This window comes from Echinops telfairi, unplaced genomic scaffold (genome assembly GCF_000313985.2).
Source record: "Echinops telfairi isolate 266 unplaced genomic scaffold, ASM31398v2 ScPeMD7_4225;HRSCAF=4972, whole genome shotgun sequence".
In the NCBI taxonomy this organism is placed as follows: Eukaryota; Metazoa; Chordata; class Mammalia; order Afrosoricida; family Tenrecidae; genus Echinops; species Echinops telfairi.
In genome coordinates, this window is record NW_022108124.1 from 18,794,155 (window position 1) to 18,799,122 (window position 4,968).

Below are 4,968 nucleotides of genomic sequence, written 5' to 3' on the forward strand. Positions count from 1 at the left end.
GGTGGGCAATCGGTGGCCCCAGGGTCGTGGACATAATACTCACATTTCACGTATTTCTGAGCAACATCAGCTGAGGTCAGGGTCAAGACATGGAAGGGATTGGTAAGCAATCAGAAATGTCTACGAACAGATTTCAGTAGTCGGTGTGGTTCACGGAAGGGCAGCCCAGTGGTACTTCCTAGCGAGTCTGCTGCCAGGTGTTTCAGAGGTGCAGGCGGAAACAGAAGCCAGAGGGGTCAAGGAGTCTCCAGCCTAAAATCATGGACTTTTGAAAATTCATTTTGTTTCGTATTCTGGTTCAGTCATTTCACATTCTTTATTCCTCACCTAACCAAACACACACACACACAAATGTGTAATCTCAGTACCTCCATCTGAGAATATTCACGAGACTTCTCGATCCATAAAAAGCCATCACATCTGTACATATGTACTCTAAACATAAAATAATGATTGGCACTTGGGCTGCTACGAGTCAGCATAACTCAATGGCCATGAATTTTTTTGTTTTTGTTTCTTCCCCAATTCGGCGTTTTATTTGTTTCGATGCACTACATCCTCAGAAAAAGCAGCTCAGGATTTTCCCTCCCATGTGTTTCTGCCCAGTTTCCTCGTGGTCCATAATGCCAGCGGTGGTCGTCAGCACCATGAAACCAAACTGGCGGGAAGGGGGCGGGTTGTTCTGCCACTCTTCTAGATCTTTGAGCTGCACCCCAAATCTAGGGCTGGTCACTCCACACTTGTTTAATCTGCCCGTGAGGTTCGCTACAGTTTTCCCAGCTCTGTGATCATCAGTGATTTAGAATTCACCATCCGAGTTAGAAACCAGACAATGACTTTGGAGCATGGCCTGCTCAGAACTTGGCGCTTGCCTCTCTTCTTGACATTACCGATGCTCTTGAGAGCCTGGGCCAGGACGTGCATGCGCTCCATTACCGAGGCGCGAAAAGAGGGCGGCCCTGAGTTTTGATTATTGCTGCTGTTGTTGCCATATAGTAGAAGTTGAATTGGAAGCAGTCCCCACATGCCTTTCAAATGTCTACTTCTGGCAAATAAAATAAAAAGTAGAACAGAGGCAGAGAACGTTCACACTAGGCAGTTGTCGAAATTCTCACAAGAAGCCTTACACCAAGCAAAAATGTCATGTGATTTCTCTTTGAAACGGAGACGGGGAAATGAGCCCGGGAGCCATCTTGGCATACAAATGGCGTAACTTGATAACGTGGCACTTTCTGTGGTCCTGCTAGCTGCGGGTTTGGAAACCCAGACCCTGGCTGGAAATTGATGAAAGACTACAAAGCCACGGAGCTGACAAGTTGACGGCAAGCGGTGGACACCAGAGCCCCACAGAGACACCATGTTTCCAAAACCGAGCGTGTTGTTTGGAAATCAAATACGAATTGTGAACTTATCAGGTCTGTGCTGCAGGGCTGAGACCATGCTCCTATCCCACAAGACCTGCAGAATTACTTCGGAGCCCCTGATCTGTAATTGCCTGGTGGTGACCAATGTGCTTACTGCTATGAATCACTGGAGCGCTCAGCTGCTGAACAGGAGGTGCTCCTGATGTTTGGGTAATTGGAGCAGGCCTCACTCTGCGGTTCGATGTTCTTGGCGGTGGAGCCAGACTGACTGGGTTTGGGGTCAACTCTGGCTTCTTTACTTACGAGGGGCATGACCTGGGTCTTACCTAGGACATGAACATGAAATCTCACTCCTTCCAGATGGTTTTTGGTACTACGGTGAAGTTGCAACAAGGTAAAACTTGTAACGGGTTTATAATGATACTCGTCACAGGGTAAACTTTCAATACACAAGCGGCTGCCATTACGAGACGTATTTCCTGAACTGAAGCAATTCTCAAACTTTAGCTCCTTCTGAATTCCTAGAAAGTATGTAAAACACAGATCTGTAAGCCCATCCCTAGGGTTTCAGAGTCAGTAAGTCTAAGGTACAGTCTGAGAGTCTGGGTTTTTAACAAGTTCCCCAGGAATCCCTGTGTGCAATCATTAAGTATGTGACTGATCACCCAAAAGCTAATGGTTTGAACCCACTCAGTAGCTCTGTGGAGAAAGATCTAGCCTCTGCTGCCGTAAAGTGATAGCACTAAATGAATGAATGAATAAATAAACAAGTAAGTAAATAAAAAAGAAACTACATAAACATGTAAGTAAGTAAATAAAAGCACCTATGTGCCACCTGTACTCTATCACATGGGGTCATCATGAGTTAGAGTGAAGTCAACGGCATTCAACAGGTCCCCAAGTGCTGCTAATTCTGTTGCCCTTGGAATCACGTTTTGAGAACCATTGCCTTAAGCTGTTGCAGCTAACTGCATTAAATATATCGATAGCACAACCCAAACTCTTGCAGGTGAGTTGATTTTGTTGTACGGAGCTTCTAGATCAGACAGGGTAGGCCATTCTTGGTCATACACAGTCTACTTTGCAAAAGTAGGCTGTGCCAGGCCTTTCCTCCTAGGCTCGGCTGTTATTAGTGGTGCAGAGAACTTGAAGGGTGGACCTAGGGGGAGAAGGTTGAAGTATTTTTTGTTATGTTAATATAGTGTTTGTCCATCAAAATGCTGAATGCCTGGTCTAAGATGCCAGGCACCTTTATTGTCTAAACGGCAAGAAGCGCAGCTCTGCCTCAGAGCAGTGGTTCTCAATCTTCCTAATACGGCAACCTTTTCGTGTGGTGGTGACCCCAGACATAAAATCATTTTTGTTGCTACTTCATCACTGTTATTTTGCTACTGTTATGAATCATGATGTAAATATCTGATATGCGGATGTGTTATCACTGTTACCAATTGAACATCCTGAGAGCATAGTGATTCATCACAAAACAATATGTAATTCTACATTGTGAAATATTAATTTCTAATGACAAATCAATGAAATTTTGCCTTGAAGCATGGGGTAGCATGGGTAACAGTCTTCACACCAGGTACTGGAAGGTGGGCCTATCTGCATGTGGGCAGACCCACCTGGAGACCGATAGAGGAGCGGTTTCTCGGTTGCTAAGACCCTCGGAAATGTGTGGGTTTTTGATGGTCTTAGGGGACCCCTGTGAAAGGGTCGCTGGACCCTAAAAGGGGTTGTGACCCACAGGTTGAGAACCGCTGCTCTAGAAGGTGAAGGGTAGACAGGAGAGAGGTGAATGCGAACAAAGCAGAAAGAGTAGTGTTTACATCTGGCTTTGAAAATCCCTGTAGCAAGAAGGCCTCCTCGAATGGGGCGAGGAGGGCAATTCAAGTCGCAGCTGATCCAAACTCCTCTGTTGACTTTCGGTCTTCACACTTGAAATTCAAGGAGCCTCATCATCTCGTGATGAGGCAGTTTCCAGAATAAACCCTTCCGCCCAAAGCCCACCTGTCAACAGATAGAGGAGCCCACCCTGGAAATGAACAAGCCGCCACCGAATCTGCCTGTGCCCGGCCTGGCCAGGCATCCCCGCAACAATCCCTGAGGAATTAGGGAATTGGATGAGTGTAGCCGACCACAGAGTCCCACACAAGGATCAAAGGAGCTGGGGCTGTTTGTTATCCGCGTTTGAAACGCAAGTCAGCATAAGCCCTCCAGCTTCCACCTCCAGGGCCCTGGCCCCCAGGCCCAGCGGCTGGGCCAGCCAGGATGCTGCGGCGGCGCGCGCCATTGGCCCAGAGCCGCGGCCAATCCTCTCCTGGGAAGCGCGCCGGCGGTTGGGGGACCGCGTGGGAACCGGGGAGTCCCGCCGCGGGCGGGCGGCCGGCGGGGGAGCAGGGCGGGCGCAGAGACCGAGGGGCCGCCAGCCTTCAAAGAGCCGGTCGTCCAGCGCCTCCTGGCCACGCAGGGGACACACGGCAGAGGGGGAATCCGGGCGCGCCGGCCGTCTCTGGGGCCAGATACCGACAAGACTCCCCCTGGGACGGTGGGGTACAAAACCATTATATTTAACCAACAAGTTTCCGGAGGACTACTGCACAGCGTCGCGGGGTGGGGGTGGGGGGAGAGGAGAAAGTCTCCCCGATTTGTTTCTCGGTCTCTGGAGCCACTAAGCCACTGCCAGTTAAACAAACCGTTTTGACGCCATGGGCACGCTTCCAGGTGTCGTTGACGACTCTAGCCCACGCTGAACGTCGACACCACCCCCCAACCGCCAAACAAACAGACTAAGCCATTGACTCATGTTGGGGGGAACAGAGAATGTTGCCTCCATCAAGTGAGAATATAATTTTCCATTTTCTGCGAAGATTTTCTCTTCCCACTGGACAAGAGGAACCAGGAGCCCGGAGCGAAGTGTCAGGTACGGCCAGTTTGTGTCTATTTGGCTCTGTCAGTTACGGAGGCTGTGAGCCCACTCTTCAGATATCCTTTTGCGTGTTTGCTTCTATGCGCAGAGACTTAGAGCTGGCGTGGGCTAGCTGAAAATACATATATCTCCACCTCATCTTGTGATTTCTCTTGTCTAATAAGTGGCGGTGCTGTTCCCGGTCATGTAAACCTCGCTGACCTGTTTGTAACCAGGTGGCTACCACTGCCAAGTGGCCGCGTGAGGGATTCCTTATTAAACTTTTATTTGAGCTCACTTTTCTAGAAGTCCTAAGTTCGTTAGTGTGCTATCCATATGCAGATGCGTGCTGTACACCATCTGTGGTGTTTCAAGCTTAGTGTCTAGTTACACCAGTGACTGTTGGTAAAATCTCCAAGAAGCACTTCTTTCTAAGTTGTGTTGGGATTGCAAAAGTATGTCTCCTGAGAAAAAAACACACTGCAGCTTGATTGCAACCCTTACATCGTCTGAACCACAGACGAGAATCAGGTTGGGATTGTTTCACATGTGGGTAACAGACAGCGTTTTGCTGACAAGCTCAGCATACTTCTCCCCTGTGATACTCCCCCACCTGGTGGGAGAGGAGACTTCAGTCAGGAGGAGGCAGAGCAAAGGCAGAAGGCACCAAACCCGCAAGGGGCCCACGTGGCTGGG

At 49.1% G+C, this 4,968-nt stretch overlaps 1 pseudogene; it reads right to left on the reverse strand.

The window, feature by feature from the left end:
* Positions 1-559: 559 nt before the first annotated feature.
* On the reverse strand, positions 560-936 carry LOC123522273 (annotated as a pseudogene).
* Between the last annotated feature and the right edge of the window lie 4,032 nt (positions 937-4,968).